Genomic DNA, 20,805 nt, shown 5'->3' with positions numbered 1-20,805 from the left:
GTAGGGAGGGTCCCTCTTTCACAGCCAGAGGGAATGGTTTGTCCATTACATGATTACTAATAATCCAAGTCCAATTATATTGGCGATTAGGATTGAAGGCACCCACTATTATTTCACTACAATTTCCAAGTAAGGTATACGTCAACAACCATTTCATGACTTAGTCTTTTTATGGCTCAATTTGAGCTTTAAGGATTGTCTTTGGAAAGTGAGACTTATCACTCTGGGTTCTCTCCAAAATCGGTTATGGGATCTGCAGGCTTCGTATGCAAATGGTGGATCCAGCTAGTGATGCTGTCGACTTTGAGGACAGTTGAATTCATCAAGATGACCACAAAGGTATTTTCCACCGGGGTTCCAGGTTTTCCTGTCAGTGTCTTTTCACCAGGACCTAGTCCGGGGGTGAAAGTGATGTGGGATCGGTGGAGGGCCTGACTCGTACAGCACATTCGGTGTAGGCCAGACATAAAGGCGGGTCCTCCACAGGACCCTGAGAGAGAACAAAAGTTCAGAGTCATCATCTTCCCTAAGAAACTGCTCTGAAAATTAGGAATTATGGGAGGGGGCATTTCGAATACAATTTTATAGGGGGGAAGACAAATTTTCAAAAGAGAGTTTCATACTCTGTGTAAGGCAAAGGGAAGGAGTGTTACCCAGTCACCACCAGTCTCCATGGTCAATTTGGTCAGGGTCTCCTTTATAGTTCTATTCATCCTTTCTACCTGTCCTGAGCTTTGGGGGTCTATAAGCGCAATGCAGTTTCCAATCTGCCCCAAGAGCATTTGCAAGTCCCTGACTTACCTTTGACACAAAGGCTGGTCCATTATCTGATCCTATCATACTAGGGAAGTCAAACCTGGGTAAGATTTCTTCCAGAAACTTCTTAGCACCACCTGTGCTGTTTCACACTTTGTAGAAAAGGTTTTTACCCATCCTGAAAAGGGAAAACTAATAGACATTTATATCCATACTTGCCAGGTTTGATTTCTGTGAAGTCCACCTGCCAGTAGGTTCCTGGTCTATCTCCTATTATCCGACTGCCTGGTCCTGCCTGAATTTTCCCTGCATTAGTCAGCTGACATGCCTTACAGTACCTGACAATCTGTTCTATTTTAGCATGACTATTCTTGACCCTTAGACCAGTATTTCTCACCATGTCTTGCATCTTCCTCGCACCCATGTGGGTGCTCGATGCATTTTCAGTAGTATTTTACTCCCTAACTCTTCTAGCAAGATTAATGTTACTCTTAGAGTCTCTCCACCAACCATTCAGGCATTGTGCCATTGTTAGTTGATCAATCCATTTTAAATCTTCTGTGTTATATGTAGGAGTGTCCAGGAGAGTTCTTGCACCGGGGTCTGGGAGGTTTATCATCATTATAGAGTCTCTTTGTGTTGTCACTTCCTGGGCAGTTGTGTGGGCCAGGTTACTGCCTTTACTCACAGCATCTTTAAGTTTTTGATGTCCATGGAAATAAACAATGGCCAACTTCTTAGGCAACCAAAGAGCAGAGATTAAGGCCAAAATTTCATCTTTATTTTTGATGGACTTTCCCTCTGCTGTCAGTAATCCTCTTTCTTTGTAGATAGCTCTGTGTATATGAGCCATTGCAAATTAATACCGACTAACAATGTACAGAGTTAGTCTTTTATTCTTTCCTAGCGTTAGTGCTTGGGGTCAGGGCTATTAATTCGGCTCTCTAGGCTGACGTGCCTATGGGCAGAGGTTCGGCCCAAACGACATCAGTCTCAGTCAATACTGCTGCTCCCGCATACCTATGTCCTTGATGAACAAAGCTGCTCCCATCTGTAAACCACACAAGTTCAGCATCTGGTAATGCTGATCTCTTAAGTCCTCTTGGATATTATGGACTTGCGCCAGGATCTCCGAGCAATCATGTAGTGACATGTCTAGGTCTGGATCTGGTAGAAAAATCACTGGGTTGACAGCTGAGGGAACCTGGAAATTAATTCTGAGAGGACTGAGTAGCAGTCCTTGGTAATGGATTACTCGGGCAATGCTGAGCCATCGATCTGGTGGCTGCTTTAACACACTCTCAATAGCATGGGCGTGGTCCCATAGAGTTCCTGCCCCATAGTTAATTTGCATCTTTAACCATTAGAGCAGTAGCCACTATCATTCTCAGGCATGGTGGCCATCCTGCTGCCACCGGTCTAATTTCTTTGAAAAGTAGGCTACTGGTCTTCTCCATGGGCCTAGATATTGGCTTAGGACTCCTTTCATAATCCCATTATGTTCATCCACATACAAATAAAAGTATTCAGTTGTATCAGGGAGTCCTAACGCTGAGGCTGACAATAAGGCAGTTTTTATCTGTTCAAAGGCTTGTTCAACCTACTTCATCCATAAAAACAGCTGCTTTTCTTTGGTAGCCTCATAAAGGGGTTTAGCCAACTCTGCAAACCCAGCAATCCCCAGACAGCAAAAGCCTGCTGAGCCCCAAAGCTCCCTTACCTGGTGCTGAGACTGGGGTGTTGGAATTTTAAGGACAGTTTCTTTTTTTCCTTTTGTAAGCCACTGCTGCCCCCCTTTCAATAAATAGTCCAGATAAGTTACCTCTAATTTGCAGATTTGAGCTTTCTTGGCCAACACTCAAGAAACCAAGGCTTCCCAAAGTCTGGAGTAAATCCTCCATTCCTCGGATGCATTCTCTTTCAGATTTAGCAGCAATTAATAAGTCATTCACATATTGCAACAAAGTCAAGCCAGGGTGGCTTCCCCTAGCCTCACCTAAGTCCTCATGCAGGGCTTTGTCAAAGAGTGTTGGTGAGTTTTTAAATCCTTGAGGAAGTCTTTTCCAGTTCAGTTGTCCATTAATATCTCTTTCTACATTTGTCCACTCAAAGGAGAAGAGATCTTAGTTTTTAGCTGCCAAGGATAGGCTGAAAAAGGTATCTTTTAAATCTAATACTGTGTACCACTGCCTATCGGGAGACAGGGTGCTCAGGAGTGTGTAGGGGTTGGGTACAGTCGGGTGAATGTCCATTACCCATTTGTTGACCTCCCTTAAGTCTCTACTGGCTTATAGTCATTGGAGTAGGGCTTACAGACTGATAGCAGGGGAGTGTTCCATGCCGACTGACAGGGCCACTGTATACCCAGTTCTAGCAGACACCTAATGTGGGGCGTTATTCCCACCCATGCCTCCATGGATATAGGGTACTGCCAGACTCTGACTGGGTCAGCTCCTGGCTTTACCTCAATGAATAGAGCTGGTCTATTCTTTGCTAGTCCCACTCCTCCAGTCTCTGCCCATGCTTCTGGATACCTCTCCAGCCAGTAGGTGATTTCTTGGTGAGGAGCCTGGGGTGAGTGGTGCAACTGGTAATCGTCTTCCAGGCTCAGAGTCAGCCCTTGTATTGGTCTCCCTTGGGCATCTGTCACCTGGGAGCCTTCTGGATAGAAGTCAATCTGTGCCCCTACCTTAGTCAACAAGTATCTTCCTAATAAGGGATAAAGGCTCTCTGGGATAACTAAAAATGAGTAAGACACTCGTCCTGTCACCAGATCCACTGTTCTTTGTGTGGTCCATGAGTATCGTTTAACTGATGTGACCCCTTGCACCCAAGAAGTTTTCTTCGAAAGTATTCCGTGGGGCTTTATTACTCCTTGGGTCATTTTGAGTAGTGGTCATATCCCAAATTGCTGAAAGCACCGACTATTTCGTTTTGTGACAATTGTAATTACTTTTCTCTTTTCCTCTGGTCTTATGTGTGAATTGATGTACATTGAAATGGGTCAGAACCAGAATGCACCTCGCACTCCCCTTACCTTCCTAACAACTAATTTAAAGAATGTTAAGGACAGAGCTAACAATGTCCCAAGGTGTAAAGTGTGGACTAGCTGGTCTGTCTAAGATCCCAAAGGGGTAGACAGAGACACTTTGTAATATTCTAGCAGTGGCAATCGATAGATTACCTGACTCCAGCTTTGCTTCAAGTGGGCCAATCTTTCTAGGCCAGATTTCACCCTTCGAGGTGGAAATATAAGGGGGTCTGAAAGAGAAAGTAGTTATTATTGGACGAAGTAACAGAGCGAAGACTGACAGCCTTAAATGGAGACAAACAGGGTCTCTGGGCATCCACCTCTTGATGAACCTGAGTGAGGAAATGTTTCATAATACTCACATTACAAACACACAGACATTAGGACAAGACACACATTTAACAGCATGACCATGGTAGACTGTCAGACAGAAAGTGAAGGATTACAGACACGATAAATCCCAAATGTCCTCACTAGTGGACAGTCTACCTTGTAAACTATCAGACAGAAAGTTTCTGACAACAAACAGGTCCAAGTGTCCACACTAGTGGATAGTTTACCTTCCCGGGGAACTGGGCGACCTCTCCTACCAGTCCAGTTGGCTGCCTTATAGCACTATCCGACAGGACTTCTTGCCAACTCCAATACCAATCCTGCAGGACACACAGACCCCAGACAGTTACAAAGCGGCAATGCTTTAACTTACCGGCCATTCTTTGCTACTCTCTGATCAGGTGTCTGGGTGGGTTTATGGGTTTATCCCGGACGAGCCCCCATCTGTAAAACATCCTCCAAAGACCACCAAATTCAATGTAAGTGACAAGATTGGTTTATTTGCAAATTCGAGCTTGGTCCTCCGTGCACTCGGTAACTGGTGACACTAAGAGGCCCCGAGAATAGAATCAGTACAGTTTTTATAGTATTGAATAAACAACCTTAAGGGAGTATTACATGAGAAATTATGTGATTGGCTAATTTAAGCAAATTAAGCTACACATACATGATTGTTTATTATTAATACTGACTTGTTATTGATGGGGACCACCTGGCCACTGGGTCACCGTGTCTTGTATGGCCACCCAGTGTTTGGTTGATGTATCCAGAGAAAATTCCTGTGGCTTGCCCAAGGATTATATATGTTTTAGTTGCCTGGCAACTGTTTTCTTTTCTGTGTCATTTCTGGGTCAAATTCATGTTTTATTTTTAATAATCCATACCTCACAAGATGGTTGCTAGTCTGTAATGGAATTACTTAGTTCTTTATTGTGCCTCTTTAAGTCAGACTTTTCAGCACAATCTCTACAAAGGAAATAATTCTAGTTCTTTGCAGGCAAGGATGTGATGAAAAGCATACTTTTACCGTCCTACATGAAATAAGAAGACACACTTTAAAAGCTTACTAAGTGATCAGTCCTTAAATAACAGTGCCAGTTTTAAGGCACTCTAGATAATTCAAGTACTTTACCTCCCCACAACCATAACTGCCATTCACAAATCATTGCCAAGGTGAATTTCCAGTTCTTTTTGATATTTCGAATGGCTTAGGAGTAACATAAACAATAACTCAACTTGTTGAGAAAATTTAATTTAGAATAAGCAAAAAATCAGAGTCAACTACATAGCATAACCTTTAGGGAAAATGGTATGTCCTTTGTAACTTAATATTAGACATTAGGGCAAAATGCCAGAAACAGGCTCTGCAAGGACATAGAACTCTTTAAGATATATTAAAGATTACCTAGGGACAAGTAATTTTAACTACATTTTCTATTATATGATAGCACATTTGTGTCTGCTGATCAGAGAGACTCAAAAAGTTTTTAAATGTGATATGAAAAATGCATTGTCATGAATGAATGAAATCAGGGATTAGATGGCTCAGGAGCTGGGTGGTTCTGTTAAATAATCTCATTATTTTGAATGATCTAGTTTTTTTGTATGTGTGGAATTATGAATGTATTTTATGACTGGGCAAGGAAGTTTATTATTAGATAGATCATTTTCTCATACCCAATGTCAGGAACCTAACCTGAGCATTGTTTCCTCCACCTTTATTTCCCCATACCATCCCTTCCCCTCTCCCCCTCATCCACACATCCCTCTACCACCACCCTCCCCACCACCCTCACCACCCACCCCACCAAAGTTGTAAAGTTGTTTATCTACATAACGTCTTATACATCTCCTTGTTGTAAAATGGGTCCACCTGTAAACCTATTTAAACATTTTGTTTTTCCCATTCCCTCCAAAAATTATATCAACATCAAATACAGTGAAAGCAGCGCTTATAGCCTGAGGGAAGTACATACTAAGCAACAAAAAAATCATCTTATAAATATGTTGAAAACAATAACAAGAAAGAAAAGAAAACATTTGAATCCATATCTTGGGATTCATTTCTCCAAACAACAACCTGTCTGAGAGTTTCTGTTTGTCTCAGACATATATTAGTTATTGCAAATAAGGGAAACCATGGTATCTATGATTCTTTGGGCCTGGCTTACTTCACTTAATATAATTTTTTCCAATCTTTCCATTTCCTAACAAATAGTGCAATGTCCATTTTGTATATATACCACATATTCTTGATCCAACCAGGAATATGTCTAGATTGGTTCCATATCTTAGCTATGGTAAATAATGTTGCAATGAGCATAGTGATGCTGGTAGCTTTAGTATGGTCTTGTTTGTGATCATTTGAGTAAATACCCAAAAGTGGGATTGCTGGATCATAGGGGAGCTCTATGTGGAGTTTTCTGTGGAAACTTCATAACAACTTCCAAAATGGTTGAACAAGTTTCTCCTCCCACCAACAATGCAGTAAGGTTCCCTTCTGCTCACATCACATCCGGCATTTGTTGTTATTAGGGTTCTTGATTATAGCCATTTTAACTGCGGTGTGGTGGTATCACAACGTGGTTTTCATTTGGTTAAGCATTTCTTCATGTGTCTATTGGCCATCCTTCTTTCCTATTCAGAGAAGTTTCTCTTTAAGTCTTTAGTCCACTTATTTATTAGCCAGTTGTTACTTTGAGTTTTTGTGGTTGGGGGATTTAATTTTTTGAGATCCAGGTATATTTTAGATATGACACCCTTGTCCGATGTATGGCGAATGAAGTTCTTCTCCCAATCAGTGGGCTTTCTATTGATCTTGCTAGCTATATCCATTGCCAAGCAGAAGCTCTGCAATTTCATGCAATCCCATTTGTTCCACCTTTCTTTGATTTGTTGTATTTCTGGGTCTCTATTAAGAAAATATTGGTCTGTGCAAAGGAGACCTAGGGTTTTTCTTATGCCATCCTGTAATGTTTTCAAAGTGTCTGCTTTAACTCTGAGTTCTTTGATCCATTTAGAGTTGATTCTGGATCAGGGTGATATATAAATATCTAGCTTTAGTTTTCTACAAGTGCTTAAACAATTTTGCCAGCACCATTTACTGAAGAGGCTGTCTTTCTTATATTCTTGTTTTTTAGCAACCTTATTGACGATTACAGTGCTATAGGTCTGCAGGTTCATTTCTGGGTTTTCAATTCTATTCCATCTATCCTGAGGTCTGTTCTTGTGTCAGGACCAAGCTGTTTTGATTACTGTAGCTTTGTAATAGAGTTCATAGTTTGATATTTATATTCCTCCAGCACTGCTCGTTCTGTTAAGTATCATTTTGCTGTTTGGGGACTTTATTATTCCACATGAATTTTTGGATTGCGTCTTGTATTTCCTTGAAGAATGAGGTTGGAATATTGATAGGTATCGCATTGAATTTGTAGATAGCCTAGGGAAGTATTTCCATTTTCATGATGTTAATAATTCCAATCCAGGAGCATGGGAGGTTTTGCCCCATTCTAATTTCTGTTTTGATTCTTTTTAAAATTTTTAAAGTTTTCATCATTGAGGTCCTTCACTTCTTTGGTTAAGTTAATTCCAAGGTATTTTATTTTTTGTGGGGCTATTACAAATGGAGTTGCTTTCCTGATTTCAGCCACGCTTTACTCATTGTTGGCATACAGAAAAGGCATTGATTTTTGAGGGTTAATTCTATACCCTGCTACTTTTCCAAAGTTTAGAATCAGCTTTAGTTATTTGGGAGTGGAGTCCGTGGGATACTTTAAAGACAATATCATGTCATCTGCAAAGAGGGAGAGTTTTACTTTATCTTTCCCTATTTGGATCCCTTTTATGGTTGCATCTTGTCTTATTGCTAAAATGAAGAGAAATGGAGAGAGTGGACATCCTTGTCTTGTTCCTGAGTTAAGAGGACATGGCTTTAGTTTTTCACCATTAAGTTTTATGCTGGCTGTAGGTTTGTATGTTTTGTCATATACAGACTTTATTGTATTGAGGAATGTTCCCTAGATTCCCAATTTTTCCAGAACCCTCATCACAAAGGGTTATTGAACCTTGTCAAATCCTTTTTCTGCAACTATTGAGATAACCATTTGGTTCTTATCCTTGCTGTTTGTGAATTGATGAATTATACTAGATTATTTGGTTATATTGAACCACCTTTGCATCCCTGAAATGAATCCTGTTTGATCGTGGTGTATAATTTTTTGGATGAATTGTTCAAGTCAATTGGCCAAAATTTTCTTGAGAAGTTTTGCATCAATACTCATCAAAGAAAGAGAACAAAGAAGTGGGTCTATAGTTCTCTTTCTTTGATGAGTCCCTGCCTGGTTTGGGGATGAGGGTTATGATGGCTTCATAGAATGAGTTTGGTAGTGAACTTTCTCCTTCAATTTCATTGAAGAGTTGAAGGAGTATTGATGTGAGCTCTGCCATGAATTCCTTGTTGAATTCCGCTGTAAATCCATCTGGTCCTGGGCTTTTCTGAGATGGGAGGTCTCTTATTACTGTTTCTATTTCAATGCTTGATATGGGGCTGCTAAGATGGTTTAACTCATCTTGGTTTACTTTCAGCATTACCATATTTGCTAGGAAAATGTCCATTTCTGCCAGGTTCTCTAACTTACTAGTATAAAGGTTTGAAAAGTATTACCTTATAATGTTCTGAATCTTGGTTGTTTTTGTGGTGATGTTTCCATTCTCATCTCTGCGTTTATTTATTTGAGTGTATTTTCTTCTCTTTCTCATAAGATTTGCTAAGGGTCTGTCAAATTTTTTAATTTTTCAAAATACCAATTCTTTGTCTTTTTGGTTCTTTCTGTTTTCATATTTGGATTCTAATTTGTTTAATTCTGATGTAGTTTTAATGATTTCTTTCCATCTACTGTATTGGCGTTTATCTTGCTCCTCTTTTTCAAGGTGGTTCAGATGTCTCATTAAATTGTTGGTTGCAGATCTCTCCAATTTGTTGATGTAGGAACTCAGAGCTATAAACTTGCCTCTGAGTACTGCCTTTGCTGTGTCCCAGAGGAGCTGGTAATCTGTGTGTTCATTTTTGTTGAATATCATGAACATTTTAATTTTCTTTCTCATCTCTTCCCTGACCCACTGGTGATAAAACAGTGTGTTGTTCAGCCTCCATGTGTTACTGGAAGACCTTGGTGGATTTTGGTGTTGAGTTCTAATTTTATTCCTTTGTGGTCTGGGAGAATGAATGGTGCAAATTTAATATTTCTGAATTTGGACGAGTTTGTTTTGTGACCTAAAATGTTGTCTGTTTGGAAAATGTTCTGTGTGCTGCTGAAAAAAAGGTGTATTCTGATGCTGCTGGTTGAAATATTCGGTAGATGTTTGTTGAATCTAGCTGATCTATGCTGTTGTTTAGATGTGCGGTTTCTCTTTTGAGTTTTTGAAGAGTTGATCTATATAATCAGGATAGTGGTGTGTTAAAGTCGCCAGTAATTAATGTCTTTGCATCTATGTGAGATATGAGGGAAAGTAGTGTTTCTTGGATACATTTTCGTGCTCCATTCTTTGGCAAATATATATTTAAAATTGTAATAATCTCCTGGAGGGGAGATCCCCTAATTATTATGTAGCGACTTTGGTAATCTCTTCTCATTAATTTTAATTTGAAGTCTATTTCATCTGATATTTGGATTGAAACTCCTACGTGTTTATAGGAGCCATTTGCTGGGTAGATTTTGTTCAAGCCTTTCACTATCAAAAGTTGTTTGTTTGTATGGGCAAGGTGTTACTCCTGAAGGCAGCAGATAAAAGAACCTTGCTTTTTAATCCAACTAGACAGTATATGTTGCTTAATTGGAGAGTTAAGTCCATTAATGTTGTGCGTTAGGACTAAGAGGTATTTGGGAGTATCACGATACAACTGTAACATCATTATGGATGTTTACACTGGCATGGAATTCATTTCCTTTTTTACCTGACAAATGAAAATACGAAATAACATAACTTTAAATATCAAGACCAAACTAAACATATTACCAGAAAAGTCATCATGCAAGCCATATTGCAACTGGGGTAAAAGAAAAATCCATCATACTCATTCTGTATTTATTTTACATGTTTATTTTTTTTCTTAAATCATTTACGTTAGCTAGCATTTTAAAAACATTGTGTTAAATGATGTATATTTTGGTAATTAATTTTGGATTCCTCCTTAAATTTTGTTTTGAGTATAATGTCTCACTTCAGTTACTAACTCATGAAATGGTGGTGATTACAAAACAAATGCTAATAACCACTGTTTATAATACACAAAATTTCATAAGCAAGATTTCATGAAGCATTGGTTAATATTTTCATTTAATGGTCTCTTGATGATGAGGCCTATCTGCAGGAGTACAGTTGTACCTACATTCCTCAGCCTAAATTTAGCCACAGTTAAAAAATGTTTATATCTTTATCTGTCATCCATCAGAGATTAAACTTGAGTATAAAACCTAAGAAAATGATAAGGTAGAATTTAGTTTTTCTGAACATAAAGTAATCAATATGCCTTATAGAGTAACTCCTTAGTTTAAAGTCAAGCTATTTCTCCAAAACATTCTAAACATCTCTTTACAATGTATATTATTCTCAAGAAGGGAATGGGGAATATGAGAAGAAGACTAACCAAGTATTGTCTTCAAATATACATAATTTGGATTTACCTCTTTTTTTTCGTTATAAGCATTTTTGATAAAACTCTTTGAATAGTTGTTTTCCTGGTCTGGTATAATATGTCTTAGTTGCATCTACCAAACTACATTGAGAAAATGGTATATAGTAATTAAGTAAAGAAAACATATTCAATAAATTGCAAAAAGTATATACCTAAGGGATAATATTTTGAAGAGTGCGTTGGAAATATTCTAATATAATTATTAATTTGATTGAACAATTTCACATTGACAGTAATGAACAAGATTAATTTAATGCTAATTGGACAAGATTGTCTTTCTAAATGAGCAAAACCAATATCTCCTTCTATTTTATCAAGGAAACAACTGAGCAAAAAATGGAAATTAACATATGAATCTACAAGTTGAATGAATTTTTGTTTATTAACAAATATTAATTTCGCAAAGTATTTCATTGTGTTATATGCATCTGTCCATATAATGTAGCTTGGTAAATTATATTCCTTTTATTAATTTCATTATACTATTTTTATTCTCATGATTTATTCTGTCATCATACTAACAAAATATTTGAATATATTTACTCCACAATATTTCTCTTCATCTCCTCTCTTACTTTTTTCCAAATTTAATCCTTTCCAACTTTTACACCTGAGTCAATCATTTTATTTTTTGAGTCTAGAGTCTGCATATGAGAAATCTAGTATTTGTTTTTCACACTATTGCATATTGCTTTAATATGATGTTTTCCATTTCTAACTATTTTCTTGAAGATGATATAATTTCACTATTATGTGCGGCTAAATAATATATCATTGTGCATATATGCATATATATTATAATTTCTTTAGTCAATGAGTGATTAAGGAACATGTAGGTTGATTCTGTAGTTATTTATGTTTTCTATGTGGGAGAAGGAAGGATGGAAAGAATGATGTTTGAACTGAGAAACATGCTCTTTATGTAGGCACTCTAGTATTTGAAACATCCTCTCAGCTACTCTTTCATTACTATTTCAGTAATGCATTATATTCAAAAAGTAAAATTTAATCACATTTGCAAAGGAGTTCTTTTTCAGTATCTATATTATTTTTTTATTACAGTTTTACATTTAGTATGTCATGTGAGTATGAGGGTGTATGTGAGCATGAAAATGCATGCATGTTTGTACATGTAGCTCACTCTAAGGAAATGGACACTGTGAGATACAGGATTCAAATAACAGTTTGAGACCTGTAAGTTGCTAAATTAATGTATGAGTCCAGTTTGTTGAGTGTGATTTCAAGATCATATTTTTAGGTTTCATACCAACAAAGTAGATGTTTCTAGTCCAAAATCATAAGGAATAAAAAGCCACTCTGTTTCAAAATCATTGTCTTAGTACTCCAGACATTTTTTATTAGTGAAAAATATGATTGAAAGTATGATGGGTCAGTAGTAAGCCTTTAGAAACTCTACATTTTCCCCAAAATCTTCAGATGTACTACTTGGAAATAAATTACAAATATATTTATAAACATAAAGATACAATATGATTTTATATATCTAAATATATGTATATAATATAAAAGTATCATATATTTAGTTATGATTTAAATGTGTAATTTAATATTTATTTAATTTTAAATGTAATTCATTTCATCAGACATATATATACATATGTCCACATATTTTTTTGGTAAGTCATGTGGCTTGAACTCTGAGCTTAAGTGCTATCCCTGTGCTCTTCAGCTCAAGGCGAGAGCTCTACTGCTAGAGACATAGGTCTACTTCCTGTTTTCTGGTGGTTTACTGGAGATAAAAATGTCAAGATAAGTATTCAAATGTTTTCCCCCCTTGGTATTATTTCTAACATATTTATAAGATGATTTCTTTGTTGCTTTCTATGTCCCTCCCCCACGACATAACCCCTGATTTCATTGTAGTTTATGTTGGTATAATTTGTGAGGGGAAGGGAAAAAGCAAATTGTTTAAATAGGGATACAGGTGGACTCATTGCAACAATGAGATATACAAGGTGTTATATCGAAAAATGAACTTTACAATTTGGCCGGGAGTTGGGGGTAGATGGGAAGGGATGGGAACGTGAAACAAAGGAGCAAGCAACAACGCTTGATAAGAAATGAACTCATTACCTTGCCCATGTAAATGTAACTCCTCTCTATGGTATTTTCACAATTTAAAAACAAAACAAAACAAAAATAAAACCTGAGAGAGTCCAGGACAAGGACGCCAGAAGCAGCAGGAGAGCAGATTCTGCTCAACACCTGCAAGAACTGACAAGGAGCAGATATCTTCATCCTGCAGATCACTGAACAGAGACGGCCCAGGAACTAAGACTGTGGTGTGAGTAGAACCCTGACATCCTTACTCCTCAGCGAGCAAAGGAGGGAAGGCCACCCCTCCCCCACCACCATAGATCTCCATCTTTCCTGACAAAGCCCCACTGAGCAACTACCTCCAACTCAGACCTTGGTCGAAAACAAAAGTCATTTAACTGCTCACAGGAACCTGACCTGACCTGCCAGGCCCAACTCCACCCAGGGCAAAGTCACACATCCCAAGCAGAGATTGCTCGGCCTCTGGAGGAATGACTTTCTACATTGGGTAAACAGAGTCAGTGGCTGCCCTTCCCTACAGCAGCCTAGACAATCAATTGAAATTTAATAAACAAAAACCTAAGAATGTCTCTATGCTGAGCTCTGTGAGTGTCTCAGGAGCTAACCCCTCAAGAAAAACTACTGTTTGCTGAAAGGCCTCAGCCCTACCCGGAACCTAGCCTCATCACAGCATCGCCAAACTAGAGGAAACAGCTACCTCCCTCTTTTGTGATACTCAAAGCAGATTTCCCTCCCACTGAACTAGACTGGGAAGCAGATCACAAAATCCTCAAACAAACTGACTTAAGAAACCAATCAAGCCAGTGGAAAACCAACCACCACAAGCAGACAAGAGACTCCACCAAGAGACTGGTTAGGGACACAGTGGAGATACAGGATTTTCCCATTCTCACCGTCCCCCACCAAAAAGAAATCAAAGAACTCTATTTTTATACCTTTTTTAATTTTAATTTTTTTGAAAATATTTTTTCTATTAATCTATTTTTTTCCTCTCATAAATTTTTAGGTGTGTGTGTGTGTGTGTGTGTGTGTGTGTGTGTGTGTGTGTGTGTGTGTGTGTGTTGCTTTTTTTTTGACCTTTTAGTCCTTTTTTTATTCTTTTCATTTTTTTCTATTTCTTCCTTTTTTACATGACTTAATTGCTGTTCCGCTCATCCTAGATATATTCCTGCCATTGATTATTAGACCTTATGCCCCATTGTGTACATACTTAATCCAGAAGTTTATCACTCAATTGACAACCTCAGGCTTAACTTCTTTAATAGCAGTATTATATCTTTATACCTAGATAATTTTCAAGTAACTAATTTTAGGAAATTTTATTTTTTAGTTTTTCATACCTCTTTCTATCTCTCTCCTCTTCTCATCCTATCCTTTTCTTCTCTCAATATCACTTCTTTAAACTTATATAATTTTTACGTGTTTCATTTTTAAATTTAAATTTTTGATTTTCCATTTTTTCTTGGTTTTTTGTTTTACTCACTCTCTTATCATTCTGTCCAATCCGTTTCCCTCTCTGCGATTAGGATTTGGTTAAATTCACTCTATTTTTTTAATCTCTCCACATCCCTCTAATCCTATTTTTCAACACATTTCTCCTTAAACCTAAAAATTTCTGGTTTGCCAAATTTATCTTTGCTGTTTATAGCCCATTAATCCATAGTTGTTTGATGTTGAATAGATTGTATCTGATGAACTAGATTTTATCTGCAGCCATTTTGATTGTGCAACTACAGTACTTTTGTTGATGCTTGCCTTAAAATAGTGTTCTAGTACGAAATTGGTGTTACTTTCATACAAAATGGGCAGAACAAGCCAGAAAAACAAAAGGAAAATGGCAGGTCCGGGTATCTCAAGTCCCACTCATGACATCTGGTAACAGAACAATTCATGAATAATCTAGAGGAGAGTTCCTAAAAAGATCTACAAATACTACTGGCGAACATGGTGAATGAAAAGATTGAAAATCTGCAAAGGACTCAGGGTGAACATGATATGGAGAGAGAGGAGGCAAAGCAAAGGTTAATACAGGAAACTCCTGAAGGTGAGGAAGCTACTCAAAGATTGATACGGGACTTGAGTGAACAGGTTTAGAACAGTCAAAGAGAAATTAAGGAATTGTGGGAACAGGCTGAGAACAGTCAAAGAGAAAGACAGGAATTGCATGAGGAGGCTGAGAACAGTCAAAGAGAACTACAGGAATTGTGTGAAGATGAGGAAACTAATCAAAGAGTAATACAGGCATTGCGAGAGTGGGATGAGTCTAGATAATGATCAGTAGAAGCATTCATGGAATCCATAAACAGACAGCTGATGGAATTCAAGGAGATCATAAATGGAATGCTGAATGGAGCCCGACAGAAGGAATGGGAATCCAAGGAAACCATAACCAATCAACTAAGTGATTTGAGAATAAACTCTGAACACCAAATTAAGGAAGTAAAAAAGTTTATACAAGATCTAAAACAAAACTCCACCAATGAATTTGAAGGCATCAAAGCTGACCAATTAGAAGGAAAAGAAATAAAAACCAAAGTAGAAAGCCTTGACAGTAGATTTGATCATGCAGAAGATACAATCACGGGGATGGAAGACAGCCTAGATATTATAGTGAAAAAACATGCAACTATCCAAGACATATCCAAGTAATATAACAGATCTAGTCAACATTTGGAAGAAACCATCAAAAGGCCTAATCTGAGGATAATGGGTGTAGAGGAGCACATAAGGACAGAAGTTAATGGTTTAGGAAATTCATTTAATAGGATCCAAGCAGAGAACTTCCCAACCATGCAAAAAGTTAGGCCTATTCAGATAGAAAAAGATTTTAGAACCCCAAATAGACCAGACCAAAACAGGACATGCTACGATGACATTAAAATCCGCAGAGAATCAATTCAACCAAGGAAAAGATCCTTAAAGCTGTCAAGGAGAAAAGATCAATCACTTATAAAAGGAAACCAATTAGAATAATCTCTGCTTTGTCAGCAGAGACAATTAAAGCAAGAAGAGCCTGGAATGATGTATGCCATGCCCTAAAGACAAACAACTATCAACCAAGATACTGTACCCAGCTATACTGTCCTTCACAACCGAAGGTCAAATAATAATTTTCTATAGCAAAGAAAAGCTGAAATAATATATCTCCACCAAGCCAGCCCTACAAAAGATACTTAAAAATTTCCTCACATAAAAAACCCACAAGACCACAATAAGAGGAAAGAAATCGCACAAAAACTGAGAATCCACGAACCATAAGAAGAACACAGTTGCCTCAGCACCCAAGAAGTTGGATAACATGGCAGGAACTCCCAAAAACCTCTCAGTCATATCTTTCAACATTAATGGACTTAACTCTCCAACTAAGTGACATAGATTATCTACTTGGATTCCAAAGCAAGATTATTCTATCTGCTACCTTCAGGAGTCACACCATGCCCATAAAAACATATTTAGAAAGCGAAAGACTAGAACAAAATGTACCAAGCATTCTCATTGTGGTGAGGTGGTATTACAATGATGTTTTGATTTGCATTTCTTTTATGGCTAGGGTGGTTGAGCATTCCTTCATGTGTCTGCTGGCCATCCTTCTTTCCTCTTCAGAGAAATTTCTCTTTAAGTCTTTCGCCCACTTATTTATTGGCCAGTTGTTTCTTTGAGGATTTGTTGAGGATTTAATTTTTTGAGTTCCAGGCATATTTTAGATATGAGACCCTTGTTCATTGTATGGATAGTAAATATCTTCTCTCAATCCGTGGGCTTTCTATTGATCTTGCTAGCTATATCCTTTGCCGAAAGAAGCTCTGCAATTTCATGCAATCCAGTTTGTCCAACCTTTCATTGATTTGTTGTGTTTCTGGGTCTCTATTAAGAAAATTTCGACCTGTGCCAAGGAGACCTAGTGTTTCTCTTATTCCATCCTGTAATAGTTTCAAAGTATCTGCTTGACTCTGAGGTCTTTGATCCATTTGGAGTTGATTCTGGTGCAGGGTGATATATAAGGATCTAGCTTTAGTTTTTTACAAGTGATTAACCAATTCTGTCACACCATTATCTGAAGAAGCTGTCTTTCTTCCATTCTCTTTTTTTTATCTCCCTTATCGGAGATTAGATGTCTATAGGTCTGTTTTCATTATATGTATTCACTGATAATAAAAGAAAAAGTTTGTTTGTAAAAGAAAAAGAACTTTTAGGTCAGAGGTTAAAAGTATCTTATTGTCTCAATGATTCCTATGAGATAAAATTTGTAATAGTAGTAAAAGTGACAAGGAATTCCTAGATCTGTTGTTTTGCCATTTAGCATAGGAAAGAATAACATCACGTCACTGTTATAACTCTTAAAGAATGCAAGGGTAACTGATGGTCGCTATCATGTTTCCACAATACCAGTGGATTCTGAGGGATCATGGTAGACCAGAAGAAATTCTAAGTACTAGACATGGAGCATGAAAGAAAAAGAGAGGAAATAAAAGAGTGAAAGAGAAAGAGAAATATCACAATACTGAAAGTACATAACAGATAAACAAGAGCTGTATGAGAATATTCATACTGCTATCTTTAGACTCTACATGTACATTTGGAGGTATTTGATGTATGATAACCCATCAACATGAAATATAAAGTTATTTTGATAAAAATAAAAATGATTCAGAAGAAATTATAAATGCAAAAACAATCTTCACAAAAGCAAACTCTCAGAAATATTTCATCACTTTGAAAAGGATACAGTGCCTGAAGTTAGTATAAATTTAGAAGTATGACAATTCACAAAGACATAAAAAGATATTAATATATTTCATTATATAACCCAAATAAGAAAGCAAATATTGTTTAGGTGATTTTTTAAAACACAGTCTCTCAGGTGCTGGGAAGGTGGCTCATTGGTAGTGTGCCTGCCTTGCATGCATGAGGCCCTGGGTTTGATTCCTCAGCATGACATAAGCAGGAAAAGATGGTAGTGTGTTGTGGCTCACGTGGTACCGCTAGCCTGGAGCTGAGGGAGAGCACCTAGAGCCCAGAGTTCAAGCCCCATGACCAGAAAAATCAAAATATAAAAAAAACAAAACACAGTCTTTCACTTTTGTGGCCTCAACTGTGTAATACCACTGCTTCAGCCTAGGGCTAAGATTTTAGGTGTGGATATTTATCAACACTCCTGATTCAGACTCTACTTAATCATTTTTTAATAAATATTTTGTTCTTAATTTTCCTCTTTGTAAATTCACATGCCCTATAAAAAATGGTTTGGCCATCCCAGGAACCTTCTCAAAGTACCTCCTAATGACGACTTTTAAAAAGTTGTATTATATTACAAGCAAACAATGCTACAAAAAGGAAAACCAATAAGAAAATATTAATGATTAAAATAAAAACTAAAATAATTATCAGTTTTTTCAGTATTTGAAGGGTACTCCCTATTAGATTTTACTATTTTCTCATATTCCTGTACATTTAAAACGGGCTAAGATTATAATATTCAACAAGAGGTTTTTAGGTTATGAGTAATCTTTAAAATTATCCACTAAGATTACTATTTATGGCACATCTAATCATTTGTATATGACTTATATAATCATTTGTTCCTCGCTAACATATAAAATAAGGAAGCCAGGGGCTGGGAAGGTAGCTCAGTGGTAGAGCGCTTGCCTTGCATGCCTGAGGCCCTGGGTTCGATTCCTCAGCACCACATAACCAAAAAGAAAAAAGCCGGAAGTGGCACTGTGGCTCAAGTGGTAGAGCGCTAGCCTTGAGCTGAAGAGCTGAGGGAGAGCGCCCAGGCCCATAGTTCAGTCCCCACCACCGGACCCCCCAAAAATTAAAAAAACATAAAATAAGGAAGCCCTATAGTTTTAACAGAAACTGTAGTTAACAAAGTCTTAACTCTTTTTTCTGCTCCTTTACACAAAGACTTGGCAACTTCTCATTAGTAATGTTTCTAGAAACTCTGAAATATACATATATAGTAGCATGTTGGTTACCATAAATCTTAAATACTTTATCGGAAAGTTTTATTACCTGTCAAACAGTTCTAGATTTAGCATATATAAACAAATTCCCAAAATCAAATATATTTAAACCATTAAAACTTTTAACAAAACTTAACACTTGCTGTAGTGTTCATTAGACAGGTGCCTTGTATAGAATAATTGAATTCCTCCTCCTACACATCTCTTGAACAACAAATATCTGGAATTATTTTGTTTTTGACATGTCAATCTTGACTTTATTCTTAAATGTGTGCTTATGTAAGAAGTACATGGCTGTAAAATTTCATGAAAATTTTTTAAACATACTTTTTGTTGAATTGTCTAGTTTAAGAAAATCAATTACACTTTATATATAAAACATGTTCTATGCTCCATTCAGCATCACGTACTATAACATTGGAATGATACAGAGAAGATTTGAATGGCCCCTGGGCAAGGATGACAGGCAAATTCCTGTACCATTCCATACTTTTACAACAACAGATGCTGGAGGGGATGTGGCCACAAGGGAACTGTACTGCACTCTTGGTGGGAGTATAAACTTGTTCAACCACTTTGGAAAGTAGTATGGAGGTTCCTCAAAAGACTCCACATAGAACTCCCCTATGACACAGCAATCCCACTTTTGGGCATTTACCCAAGAGATCACAAACAAGACGGTATTAAAACTACCAGCACAATTATATTTATTGCAGCATTGTTTAAGATAGCTAAGATATAGGACCAACCCCGATGCCCCTCATCGGATAAATAGATCAAGAAAATGTGCTATTTATACCAATGAAATTCTATGCCTCCATAAGAAAGAATGGCATCGCCCAATTTGTTAGAAAATGGAAAGACTTAAAAAAAATTATTAAGTGAAGTAAGCCAAGTCCAAAGAAACATAGGTCCCAGGGTTTCCCTAATTTTTAATAAATAATATATGTCTGGGATAAGCAGAAAAGGTCAAAATCTATGCACATATGACCAGATAAGATGTTGTTAAGGGAAATGAACCCCCAAAATAGGAACACAAGTGTTTGCTTTTTTTTCTTTCTTGTTATTTTTCTAACGTACTTATAACAGGCTATGTGATTTTTTTGTTTCTTTATATGTTCCTCCCCCATGCTATAACCCCTGTTTTCACTGTATTTGGATTTGGTGTGCCTAACTCTTGCATATACACTCCTGTAATTTGGGGAGGGGAAGGAAAAAACCAAAATGCTTAAATAGGGATTCAGGTTGACCCATTGTAACAATGAGATACACAAGACACTATGTTGAAAACTGAACTTTACAATTTGGCAGGGGAAGGGGGGAGGGGAGTGTACTTGTAGAGGTGGGAGGGAAGGGACGGTAGAGGGAAAATAAAGGAGGAGGTAACAATGCTTGTTAGGAAATGTACTCATTACTTGTTCACGTAAATGTGACCTCTCTGTACAGTATTTTTAAAATAAAAAATATGAAAATGTTCTGAGATGAAAGAATTTATTTCCTTTATTTTACTCATATAATATGGTTAAGGAAGAAATCAATGCAAAACACTGACATGAAGGTATTTTGAATAAATGTGTGTATGTGCACGTGCACGTGTTCTCATGCACTTGCATGTATGTTGTTGTGCTCACAGTTTGAAAAAAGGGCTTCAAAGTCTTGCTAGGCCTTTCCTCTCTAGATAGGTGAGCTATTATATGAGCTACATCTCCATTGCTGGCCCTTTGCTAACTCATTGAAATTTTTGAAAAATAATCTCATGAATTTATTTTGCCCTGATTGGCTTCCACTGTTATCCACAGGTCTCTGGTTCCTGAGTAAATATGCCGAGTAGTTAAGATTACAGGTGTGACCATACAGCACAAGGCTTTCAGAATAATTTTAAAAGTAGAAGAAAGTTTACTTCACGGGGGCCTGTTTTATCATCTCCTACTTTTAAAGCATTTTGG

At 37.3% G+C, this 20,805-nt stretch overlaps 1 non-coding gene and 1 pseudogene across 1 annotated transcript; one reads left to right on the top strand and one right to left on the bottom strand.

Moving 5' to 3' along the window:
• Positions 1-218: 218 nt before the first annotated feature.
• LOC122107654 lies at positions 219-3,640 on the bottom strand (annotated as a pseudogene).
• A 15,606-nt stretch (positions 3,641-19,246) lies between these two features.
• LOC122107692 lies at positions 19,247-19,353 on the top strand. Its single transcript, XR_006147400.1, has one exon. It is a non-coding gene; the product is annotated as a U6 spliceosomal RNA (small nuclear RNA).
• The last annotated feature ends 1,452 nt before the right edge of the window (positions 19,354-20,805 follow it).

This window comes from Dipodomys spectabilis, unplaced genomic scaffold (genome assembly GCF_019054845.1).
Source record: "Dipodomys spectabilis isolate Male_0828 unplaced genomic scaffold, ASM1905484v1 ptg000052l, whole genome shotgun sequence".
NCBI classification, from domain to species: domain Eukaryota; kingdom Metazoa; phylum Chordata; class Mammalia; order Rodentia; family Heteromyidae; genus Dipodomys; species Dipodomys spectabilis.
Note: the sequence above shows the minus strand (reverse complement) of the source record. Positions and strands in the feature narration are given on the sequence as shown.